The 13,231-nt window shown below is 39.1% G+C and overlaps 1 long non-coding RNA gene across 1 annotated transcript; it reads left to right on the forward strand.

The window, feature by feature from the left end:
* Nucleotides 1-11,906: 11,906 nt before the first annotated feature.
* On the forward strand, nt 11,907-13,062 carry LOC144459427 (uncharacterized). Its single transcript, XR_013488407.1, has 2 exons — nt 11,907-12,046; nt 12,312-13,062. It is a non-coding gene; the product is annotated as an uncharacterized LOC144459427 (long non-coding RNA).
* The last annotated feature ends 169 nt before the right edge of the window (nt 13,063-13,231 follow it).

Here is a 13,231-nt window from a genome sequence, read left to right on the forward strand (position 1 = left end):
TTATATATTGATAAATTTGACTTATTTTGTGAAATGACACTGAGTTATGCAGAGAAATATGTTTATAACTTTGTCTTTAAGTATTGGTATCTCCTACCTTTTTCCCAACCTCAACAGGAAGAAAGGGCCATTATCCAGGTGACTGGGGTCCTTAATAATTCCCCTTGCCTTATTCTTGCAGTGCCTGGTGTGTAGTCCATATAAATCAATAATTCAAACTGCTTTTAGCTGTTACATTTCTAAAGAACAAACCCCTCCAGTATTAAAGACATGATCATGGCCCGGGAGTGGAAAACAATTTTGTTGTCCTAAATGATAGAAAAGTATAAAGTGTGTGTCATGACTTTACATATAGTGATTTATCTATCCTTTGTGGTAACATGATTAATATATGAATATATTTTCAATCCACTGACATCACTCACTCACACGTCCATGTAGATATCTATAGCCTGGATTAGACACTGAAGCCACAGATGGCAGCCCACACTCAGACTGGAGCTCCAGTCAGAGGAACCATTTCTACACTTTTTGCGACATAACAGTCTGTTGCATGCTCTCTGAGGATTGTGGTTGAATAATTTAATACACACATACTGAAATAGTTGCTTATCAATACCAGCTGTTGTTGTTATGAGTGGAATGGGATGGTTTTAGGGTGCAGCAGGGGTGGGTCTGACCTGTGGTGATTTCAGTGAGTATTGTGACGTATGGAAGAATGCAACAAGATATGTAATACACCATCTGTGACAAACGTTACAGAAATTAATTTATTTTTGTGTCATTATATCACCTTCCACAGTTAAATCATGTCGTTAAACCAGCACACACACACACACACATGCACGGTAACATTGCCTAACTGTGGTTACACTGTACTGGAGAAAAACAGTTAGACAAAATGTTTATAAAGACAGAACTGATTGAAAGCAGACATCTTGCAGCAGAATTCAGAGCAGCTTTGTCAGAGCTGAGAGCAGAGGAAAAATGTCCACTTCAGCAATCCAAGTAGTTGTTTTGAATGATGAAAGCGATGTGGGTTATGTACCCTCCATAAACATAGCGTCAGCGTGAGTTAATGTGAGTTAATGGATGGGCTATTTGCAGCTAATGGCAAGACTGTGGTGAAACACAGGGAAAAGAACTATTGTGTGAGGAATATGGGCCATTTTCAACCACCATATGGGATTATTATAGCATAATCATGCTGGTAATACTGAGATCAATCTCCCTCCATTCCTTCTTCTCTCTCAAACACACACAAACACACACACATACACATACACTCTCACATACAATTCTCCGCACTCCACACAGTTCTCACTTCTCTTACTTGCACTATTTTGACAGTTATAAGACCATCAAGCCCTCCACACCCATAAAACAGCAGTTAGGTTATGATGACATCGTTCCAGTTCACATCAAGGACAACAGAAAACACAATGAGGTAAAAAAAAATAGCCATGCCTTTATTTTCTCATCACCCCACTTAATATATTGCACATAAAGAAAAAACACTTAAATTGACTGTATCGGCCACATACCAGCTTCATAACACCATACCAATAAAGTGCTTCCTGCTTTACCTTTTTTTTAAATTTGTTTATTTCTCTTTATTTACTTCACCGGTAAATTACTTCTACGGATCAGTTATTTTACTCAGAAAATCAGAACAGAATGGTGCAGACATTCATCAGGGTTTCACAATGTTATTCAGTCCTGCAACACTAAAGGACACAGTCTTTACTGAGATGGTAAAAATACAATGCATGTGTTTCTTTTAATAGCAAAAGGTCCTTTTTCTCTGGAAGTTATGATCATCGTCAGTGATTTTGTCAATGTTATGTTTCAGGAAGTTGTGGGTCATCCAGTCATGACTTGAATACACTTAAGTAGTTAGCTAAAAGGGCTGAAGCTTTGTGTCATCAGCATAGTAATACAATTAGTGTCTGGGTGTTTTGCAGAAACAAGCAAAACTACAGTGGGTAAAGAATTGAGCCCTGGGGGACTCCACACATGCTGTCAATGTAATGTTCCACAGAAATCAATGTCTATGCCAGCTCTCACTAATATGCATCCAGTAGTTGTTGAGGCATTCATTTTGAACCAAAAATATCGATCTCATGGTGCCCATCCCCTGTTAGCTATGGCAGTCGCTGTCCAGGGTTGCCGTTACCATGTTGTCCTTAACCATGGGCAGATTAGGAGACAATGGGCCTCTGGGCACAAGCACACAGAAGGCCCCACCACCTCTCCTACATATGAGCAGGATACTCAAGACTTTGTAGTCACAGGCTTTCTTTTTGTTGTTGTTTTGCATCTCCATATAGCCTAGTCTTTAGGTATTTCTTTGAGGTTTTGTGTCTCTTTGTAGATGCTTTATATCTCTTTGTGGTCATTATGTGTCTCTTCAGGGGGGCATTTTGCTTTTGAAATCCAGGGGGGCCCCGGACACTTTGGGCGCTGAGTCCTATATCCGGTAGACCTGTTTAGTAATCCATCCATGGTCTTAATGGCAAACCACAAACTGCGTTTTTTTGTTTTGTTTTTTCCTTTTTCCTACTTTTTATCATTATTGCATCTTTTCTTTGAGCTATTTACTTTCTGTCCTAATTTCATACACATAGCCCTAGACACATAAGCCTCTATCTTATAAAACAACAACACCTATATTATTATTATTATTATCATTAGTAGTAGTAGTAGAAGTAGTAGTAGCATCAAACTATATATATTTGCTGGTTCTTGCCTCTTAAATGTGAGGATTCAACATCTTACGGTTTGAATAAAAATGAAATTCTTAAATTATAAAATATAAAAAATATATATTTGTATTGTTGTTATATGGTTGTACAGTTGCACAGTTGTATAAGTGGGATGAAAATAAAGACAACAACAAAGTGATGTTTTTAAGGCTCAATAAGGCTACAGATAAGGGTTTAAAGGGTGTAGAGTGCACTCTGTGTCTGACAGCATCAGAGGTCACAGGGTTAAAGTGCTGTCATGTTACACACAGTAACTGAGTCTGCCTAAAACAAAGCCTGAATGGAGACAGGCCTCCATTCACAAGGCCTCCCCACATCCTATCACACAGGGGTCGATGCAAATCAGCCTATTGTTGCACATTGTGCTCCCTATTAACTCATAAACCACTGACCCTTTCCATCAATGTGGATGACGTCCCCACAATAAATCAATCTTTTCTTCTACAGTATTTAGAATGGAGATGAGATGTGCATTCACAAGGAGGATAATCTAATGAGCAAAGTCTTATGGTTGAAGTTTATACTTCCAAACTGTCTTTGCCAAGAAGCAGAGTTATCATACTCTTCAGGATGTCAGACATTTTTGTTCTGAGCACATTTTTAGCTGTAAGATATTCTGCCCCATCCAAATCAAATTTTATTTCTATAGCACATATTTTTGGTAAAGATTCTTAGTCATCCAGGTCATGGTAATCAAAAGTGCTATATCGTAGGCAACTGGACTTGTGAGCTCTTGGTTTCAGAGTCGTTAAGGTCACCTTAACGACTCTGAAACCAAGAGACTCTGCAAGGTTCACACCCAAACAGCAACTCTGTTCCAGTCATTTAGAACTGAAGAAGCTTCTTGGATGAGAGCCGAAACGTCTTCAAGAAACGCAAGCAAGTCCAGTTGCCTACAATATAGCACTAATGATTATAGCACATATCATACAAAGTATCCTCAGTGTGCTTTTACATACAACATGTGTGAATAAAAACAAATTAAGTCCTTAGACTAATCCATCCCCAGCCCACCCACCCGCACAGACATACCCAATCACACATCCCCAAAAGAGAGCACTAGAGAGGAGAAGAAGACAGAGACAAATACACAGACAGACAGACAGAGGCACTAACTATTCACAGGCCTGGGAGAACAGGAAGGTCTTAAGCTTGACTTTCTCAGATCATCAGGCAGTTTGTTCCAGAGAGTTGGGTCCTAATGACTGAATGCACCTTCAGCAAATTTATTTTGGATCATGGGCACAGTTAGGAGACCAGTGTCTGATGATCTGAGGGTTCTGGGGGGGTATGTAGGCTGTGAGCAGGTCAGAAATGTACTGAGTCCGGCAAGAAAGGCAATACAGTAATCTAGTCTGGAGGAAATGAGACCATGAACCAGTTTTTCAGTGTCTGACTGAGACAGGATGGATCAAACGTCTAGTGATGAATGTGCTAATGAGTCAGTGAGCAACAAGTGTGAATAGCCCACATTCACACCAAATTCATCCAAATGAAATTCAGAATGATCAACGATTATTGACTGATTTAATCACTTGCAATGTGATATGTTGTTGCCAGTAGTCACAAACCCACAGAGGATTATTGCCCAACTCTGCAGTTTCACTCTGTGACTAACTGGTGAAGACAGTGAAGCATTAAGCAGCCAAAAAGCTAGATATTTCCTGTAGTAATTGGTGCAGAACAAAACACAGCTACAGGAAACGACAATATGACGGACAGAACAGTGGCCTAGTCACGAGAAACATGGCTCCAAATAATGTGTCCAAACAAGTGCCATTTAGTTCCATTATACTGAAGAGAAGGCAGACATCTCTACAGGAGATATCTCCAACATTCTGCAACACACACCAAAACAATGTAGTCAAATAAATAGCACCACAGGTTTGAGGAAAAATATGTAATGTTGATTTTAGGGTGAACTGTCCCTTTAAAGTCACCTTTCAAGAGCTTCAACTTTAACACACTTCCATAACAGAAACTCTGCATATTGTTCTGATAAATTTCAATGAAATGAGTAATGGCTATTTGCCAATGAATGCGCTTCACTTGGAATGTCCAGATATCCTCTAATGCATGTAGACGCCCACACACCCATTTTCATCAAAGCACACAGCAGCCATGCCGCTTTGTCAGAAAACAAACAACAACTAAGAGCAAGAAACAGCCTCATTGTTCATGTTCTTTGTAACACCCTTTCCTCAGCAAAGGAGACCCCACCTCTGATACAGATGGAGGAGGAACTTGCAGGGAAAATCAGTCTCCAGTGGATTTATCAGTTCATTACTGAAAATGTCTGTTGTATAACTTCCCCCATTTGCACAACAAGAATGAATCAGGAGCAAATGCAATCATATGTGTTCTTGAGAAATATGGGAGTCAGCTGGCGGGACACCAGATGGATGCACACACTCACACACACACACACACACACCACCCCCTGCGCCTTTTAGAAGGAGCCTCGTCTCCACGGTGACTGAAGACAAAAAGGAGGCCCTGGCACAGCTGGTCTTTAGCAACTGAGAGAGAGAGGGGAGGAAAAAAAAAAAACAGTGAATGAGTGTTCAGATGTACAGACAGGACAGAGGGTGAGGGGGAGTGGGAGACAGCGTAAGCAGCAGTGAACGAAGTGGTTGGAGGTGGTGGAGGGGGGAGAGGCTGGGAGGAGAGAGAGGGAGGGTGAAAGGGGAGGAGGTACACAAACTCTGAGAACAGGAGTTAGTAGGGGAGAAAGTGAACCCACACGGCAGGAGGAACAGTTGCAGTCATACAGAACGGCTGCTGATCTGCTGAAAGAGTCAGGTTACCTCTGTACACCCAGTGCTGCTCTCTCAGTTTGAACTGCAGCAGGCTAATTAGATGAAGAGCCTGAGACCAGCAGGCAAACAAACTTAGGGAGAACGAATGACAGGAGTGAGAAGAGGGGGAGGGTCAAAACAAGAAGAAGGAGTAGAGGTCTGTTAAACATCGTGGGGACTGTTTTATGTACAGCTGAGTTTGGTTCTCCTTGGCCAGAGGAGTTAACAAGTGGAAAAAGTGACGCTTTTGAAGTGAAGCACACATTCACTGCAAAGGTAAGAGCCTGTTATTACTTTTCATACATTACTTGTCAATAAAGAGTCATACTTTTTGCAAGATGGTCATAATTTTCAGCAAGTATAGAAAAGATCTAAGTAGGTGTATTAAAATCTGGAGAAGCTTGTTTCAGTGACACGAACAATATTTACACCACAAGAGATTCAGCGCAAAGAAGTCACTGTCTTCTTCACTGCAGATGGATTTCTGCAGCTTGTTTTGGTCTCTGACCGTGTTGTGCTAATGAAACTATGAAACTCAGTGTGGGAGTGCAGTGGAAGGACAAAGACAAGAGGAGAGTGCAGAGCAGAGAGGGTCAGCATCAGAGGTCAGACATTCTTCGCACAGGCAATTGAGATCTTCACAATCAGCTTAAGAGACTTCCAGTGATCCAAATAAGAATATATACACCTATCAACAAATGCACACATACTGTATGTGTATGCATATATAGCAACATTAACTGACTATTGAGGAAATATTGAGATGTGATTTCTGGAATCAAATTGAGAAACAGTACATGCAGTGGACACAGTGTTTTTGCACTACAAAATAATGTTAGGAAATATGGTTCTTCCTGTAAGAGGTGCAGATTGAGGTTTCATCTCTGAATCAAAACATTACAAAAGTATGCCAACCACAAGAAAGCTCCTCAGTCAATGGAAGGCAGCAGTCTTGTGTCTGCTGTCACACATTTATTTCCTGTACAAATAGATAATATTAGGACATGCAAGATCAATAGTAATTCTTTTTTGTTGAAATAATAGTTCTCTTATGAACATGTGTATTTACCAAAGTGTATGAGTTGTTCACATTTATTGTATGTGTAGCCTATAATTATGTGTCTGCATCTATTGATTTTGTTACTGTAGTTATAGTATATATAGTAGCCTATATTATAGTATAGTATTGTTGTAGTACTATTCTATAGTAGCGTATAGTATAGTGTAGTATGGTATAGTATAGTATTGTTGTAGTACTATTCTATAGTAGCGTATAGTATAGCGTAGTATGGTATAGTATAGTATTGTAGAGTAGCGTATAGTATAGTAGCCTATAGTATAGTATAGTATAGTATAGTCTAGTATAGTAGCCTATAGTATAGTATAGTCTAGTATAGTAACCTATAGTATAGTATAGTAGCCTAAAGTATAGTATAGTCTAGTATAGTAACCTATAGTATAGTATAGTATAGTATAGTATAGTATAGTAGCATATAGTAAAGTATAGTATAGCATAGTAGCATATAGTAAAGTATAGTATAGCATAGTAGCCTATAGTATAGTATAGGATAGTATAGTATAGTAGCATATAGTAAAGTATAGTATAGTATAGTAGCCTACAGTATAGTATAGTATAGTATAGTAGCCTATAGTATAGTATAGTCTAGTCTAGTCTAGTATAGTAGCCTAAAGTATAGTATAGTCTAGTATAGTAACCTATAGTATAGTATAGTATAGTATAGTAGCATATAGTAAAGTATAGTATAGCATAGTAGCATATAGTAAAGTATAGTATAGTATAGTATAGTATAGTAGCCTACAGTATAGTATAGTATAGTATAGTATAGTAGCTTATAGTATAGTATAATATTGTATGCTAAACTAGCAACTGCCAAAAAAAAAAAATTTGCATAGCATTGTCCACAGACATAGGTCACAAAGTGCTTACAAGGGCATCTACAACATACCGCAACATACATCTTCTTCTTCTTCTTCTTCCTCCAAGCCTTGTGAAACGTATCCCCATACGTTGCCTAGTAACGCGAGGTAGCTAACAGTAGCTAACGGTAGTTAACTATTCTTATATTTAAAAAAGTGACATTAAAACCAGCTATTTAACTTAACGACCAATTGATTTTGATAATTTAATTACATGTGGGATTTTGTTGACAAGTGTCCAGTGCTATTAACGTTGTATATTAACTAAGAAGATATCAAGTGAGAGCTGGCTAGTAGGTAAGACAAGTGCTTAGCTAAAAACTAAACTGACTTAGCCTTGTGTAATTTTCTTCGGCCGTTTTTTTTGTAACTGAAAACCGTCTGTTATTTTCATGAACCAAAATCTTGGTACGTTAGTTTGTTATTCCACATACCTAAGTTAAATGTGGGGTAGGCCTGGTTGCTAGCATAAAATCCAATCCTGATGGAAGTTAACAAACTCCCGCTAAGCTAACTAACCAAGGCATAGTTAAAGTAACTTAACTGCCATCTCTGCCCTTAATTAAGGTAGTGTTCACATGGCTTGCTTTGTTAAAGCTTCCTTTGATCACTTTTTAAAATCTATTTCATGGCAAATTGTTTAAATATTATTGACCTGTTGATTTTGATATGCATTATAATAGAGGATGGACAACAGACATACTCCGTATGAGCATGGAACTGTAAAAAAAAATATGATAAAATAAAGGCTGTATCCTCAAACAGACAAGTTCCCTAACGATTATCAAAAGGCAGAGAATTTCTTAGGTATTAGGCTGTGTAATTAGTTATATTTTACTATATAACAGAGTTTGGGGTTTTCTTTGGCATGAAATTAAAGCAAAGGGGAAAAAAGGCATTATCTTTTTGTTGTTTTTGTAAAGTGTAGTGTGTCCTGTAGAGTACACAGGGTATAACCATACTCCTGATCCTTGTTCCATTTTATTTTAAGTTGTAAAGTGATATGTAAATAAGAAATACAAGATAATAAAAACATAGTCACAATATATCAAACACTCATTAATCCAATGAGTCCCTGAGCACACACGTCCATTCAGAGTCAGTCTCTGATGACTGGCTGTCCTCAAGTTTCCTGTTCTGTTGCCATTTCACAGCCCTGTGTCCATATCTCCTGTGCAGCCACTCTAGTATCTGCCTGTGGGATCTCACCCACACACAGCTGCTCCAGTGATGATGACAGGCCGTAGTCTTGAAATGCCAGGCCTGAAATAGTCTGCCTTGTTTATAATTATACTTAACATGCGAGGACGGAGCCTCCTGTGTGTGGGTACAAATGTAACCAGACTGGAGCAGGGAATCACACATAATCTAGCCACACAGTGTATCCACACACACCTACGTGTATACAGGAGGTTAATCAGTGAGCTAAGTAGGGGTGCTGATATATAATGAGTGAGTACTCAGAGAGCACACAAAGTATTTAGGGATAAAAGACATATATGCCTACAAGGCTTGAGGGGTAATTGTAGGGTGGACGTATAAAATTGCAGTCGTGAAGGGTGGAGCTGAGGATGAAAATAACTTTATTTCTACATTCAGTACATCATTTCACAAGGCAGCCAGACACAGACTTGTTCACTATATCATCTTGTTTCCTTCAGGTGTAGCTGTGCAAGCGCAATAAAGGCCTATTTGCCTCCCTGCAAGCAAAACCTGAGGCATTTTCTTCATATCTCCGTGTGGAACCTGCATCTGAGAGTCAGCATGGAGGTGAAAGAGGAGGTTCTGGATATTCTTCAGAAGGTGTGGACCAAACTGCAGGGTCTCCCACAAGCCAGTGCTCTGGAGCTGGGAGCCTTCTTTGTGCTCATTCTCTTTGTTGGTGAGTTTTTATCTATTACCCTCAGTACGTGACACAAATGAATGTTTCATACATTCATTCTCTGTGGGTTGGTCAGCATGGGTGACCCCTTTGAAATTACACAGTCAGTTGACCCATAGTTCATATAAGATTATAACTAAACGCAGTTTTAAATACAATAGAGTCCCACTGCAGAGCTCCAGGCTTGGGCCCACCTGTGGCGTTGAGACCCGTCTCCATTGCCAGGAAAAAAAAAAACAGTGTTAAAGTGGTAAATCATGTCTGTTATCCCCTGTGCTAAGGTGGAAAATCATGCGTGTTATTGCAGGTGCTAAGGTGTAAAATCGTGTATGTTATTGTGTGTTAAGGTGGAAAATCCAGTGTGTTATCATGTGTGTTAAAGGGGAAAATAGATGTTATTATGTGTTAAGGCCCAGACACACCAAACCCACATCCAAGAGCTAGTAACGAACGACAAAGGCTGACTGTTGTGTTACCTCAAGTCGCCTGTGTCATAGCCAAAAAGTTGCACCTGAATACAGTGCAATGACTACAGCCAATGGCCAACTAGCACATACATTCCACACCTGCAGAATGAGCTGTCTGTGTTCATCATTCAAAAAGGGAAAGCAGAGGGCTGACAGGATGGAGTCAAGTTCACGCTAGTTAGCCAGTTAGCCCATTAACAACACAACCTGATGTTAAAAATCCAAAAGGATATTTACTGTGTGCTTGCAAACAATAACACAAACAGTTGTGAACTGTTCTTGGTAAAGAGCTCAATGTCTAAAAACATAATCTTACCTAAAGGTTAAGGTGAAAAATCCTGTGGTCATCGCACTTCCTTATAAATAAATAACATTTCTATGCTTACATTTACATGTTTTATCTCACATATCATGAAGTAGCATACTAAACGTATATTTAATACATTGAATCACATCCATGCCTCTGTATATGTAGGCTTAAGTTTATAAAATATAGTTTCACATTTAGGCTATATATATATTGTTTATATTATTTGTTCAGAAGACGATCATCAGGAGTTATGTAACATAATGTTAAGCAGCAAATAACTTGTACTAACCTTATGAATTTGTTAATGTTAGCTAGCTATGCGTTACGTTACCTAACTTTATAAGCTACAGTTATATCGAAATGTTGAATTGAATTGTTTACTTTTGAGTTGTTGGTGGAGGGCGTGTGGCTTGTTCAAACTAATGAACTAATGCTGTTGTATCCTGATGATTGTCTATGGCAACCGTACACAGTTTCAGACATTGTTCTCCAAGCTCGGGACCAGAAAGGGTCTGATGTAGGAAATTGGCCCAAACATGGAGCTCTGCATCTAGAACCTTATCTTTAAATATGACATCAAATTGTCCCCCCACGCATGTACTAACACAACTCTCATCCCCGCACACCCTTTGTTTCCTTTCAGCCACATTTCTCTTCTTGATCGTGCTGTCCTGCGTCCACTGCTGCTGCTCCTGTGGAAAGCCAAAATACCAGGCCGCCAGAGTACAGCCCGTCTGAGCATGAGACAAGAGAGCAGACTCCACAAATGAATAAAACCAACCTCCATCCTTTCTTCTGTCCTTCATGCAATCGCCCACACAGACAGAACAATAAACAGGAAATGCTCCTTTTCAAAGTGGTCATCATCAAGAGAAGGATGGGGACATATCTCCATGACATTTCCAGCTCTGGGATAAAGACTGAATCCATTCCACTGGAATCCATATAAATAGCAGAGTGGCAAGACCCATCAAGAGTCACTTCAGACCAAGACAATGAAACGCTGTGTGGCAGCCTTCTCCAACAACAAAAACCTTACAGTGGAGCAGTGGATGAAAAGATACAATAAGAGAGCTGATGTGTCTTTGTCACAGTGACTCCGTTATTACAAATTAACTGGTTTGATTTCCTGTTGATATTTATCAGGAATGTGAAAAACAACATTGAAAATGTGTAGGCATTCCAACTTGTATATGTATAGAGCCTTGTCAGTGTAAAAAAAACACAGAGCGCCCTCTGCTGGCCGAGTGAAGAGTTTCTCTTTTGAGCTGTATATTGTTTGTCATATACATAAAATAGTTACAAATGCATTCTTGTGACATTGTACAAGAGATGTTTTTTTGTTTTTTTTACTGAGGCATTGAAATATTGCATTTGTGGCTGTAACTGAAATGGCATAAATGTTTATTATATTAAAAAACAAAAAATAATACTGACTTGTTCCTTTTAACAGGAAGAAATTTAAAGATTTAACTATCTGTCAAAGTATGGTATGATACCCCTCTTAAAAAAGTGCTTCAGTCTAAATCCCACCAGTAAAACACTGCACCATTGTATGCATACCTTATCATCAGGTCTCCCCTTTGCCTTCAACAGTCAATATTTTGAGTAAACATTAACCAGGAGCTGTTGTTTTTACTTAGCCCTGCCCACACAGAGCAACTGAAAGTGTCAACTGGAATCAGCCATCGCAGTTTAACAGAATCCCTACTCTGTGAACGAACTGAAAGTAAACTGTAATGTTTTGGCTATGTTCACATAGTTGTAGAGCTACGAGTGGATCACCACAGTAGCTCAAACCATCTGTTCTCACACGGTATATTCACGCACTGTTAGGAGTCACTGAGCCGTAAGCGGATCATTTAGCAGGACATGGCCATGGAGAGGTGAGTTTCTGAGCTGGAATGTGTTGGGTTACAATAGTAGTTTAACATCAGCAGATTTCTGTGGAACATACTGGCAAATATGTTAGCTTTTCAAATGTTTGATAGTTGTGTCAGATATTTTATTATCAGTAGACAATGTGGCTCCATGTGTTCTATAAAGCATTACTACTGGCAACTAATGGTATCCAACAGCATTATCTCATTGTGTTTAATGTTCAGATTCTTCCATTTGAGCTTTTATCTGTTTTTATATCTCCCTGAGCAGTGTCTCCAAGCAGCAGGAAGCCACAGGGTCACCTGAGGACTGGGTGGAATGGTTCCTGCATCGGGTGCAACAGGAGCCATGGGCACTGGGCGGTGTTGTGGTCATAGGAATGTTTGTGCTGGGAATTCTGTCTCTGGTCACATTCGCTCTGCTCTATGGATGCTGCTGTGGCCCAGGAAAGGGGAACCAGCAGAAGAAGCAGAAGAAGTCAAAGAATGGGGTGATCTAGACACACATGAAGAGGACTATAAAATTAATGTTGACATGATGGAGAATTTGTCGAAATTTATATGTCCACCTTTAGGTCATTTTTGAGATGTGGTGGAATTAGACCAGGTTTTCCCACTATTGTATATTGCAACTTTTGTCTTGTTGACTATTTTGCTGCTTTAAATTTCTGTATATGTACTGGGTGGCACCATAAAGAGGCTGGGACCACATCATTGTTGAAATCTTCCATCATTTTACATTGACTTGGCTTTGTAGTCAGTTATCTCTATGGGATCTAGAGCCATCAGGCTGCAGTATAATTTAGTAGCTGTGTGTCATAAAAATGGTGCAGATTTTACTAAGTAATATTGAATATTTGTGGGACATATAGGCCCATAGTAAAACAACTTATTGTCAAATTTATTTTAAAATATGATTCACTGTTTGACTGCTAGCACTTGATATGAACTATTCTCAGTCAAAACCTGTCTTGTCTATTCTTTTAAATAGACAACATAATAAAGGAACTTTATTAACTTTATAAGAACTTTATAATCTTTATAAAAAGCATACACATTACTGATGTTGCAGGCAGTCCAGGTGCATACATAAAAAGCTATGTTTCTACGAGCAGCTACTGCCTGCTTCACATTGAAATACAGTAAATTGCTGCAGTTGAAACAAAGGTTATTAGCACATCAAACCCAGCA

This window comes from Epinephelus lanceolatus, chromosome 21 (assembly GCF_041903045.1).
Source record: "Epinephelus lanceolatus isolate andai-2023 chromosome 21, ASM4190304v1, whole genome shotgun sequence".
NCBI classification, from domain to species: domain Eukaryota; kingdom Metazoa; phylum Chordata; class Actinopteri; order Perciformes; family Serranidae; genus Epinephelus; species Epinephelus lanceolatus.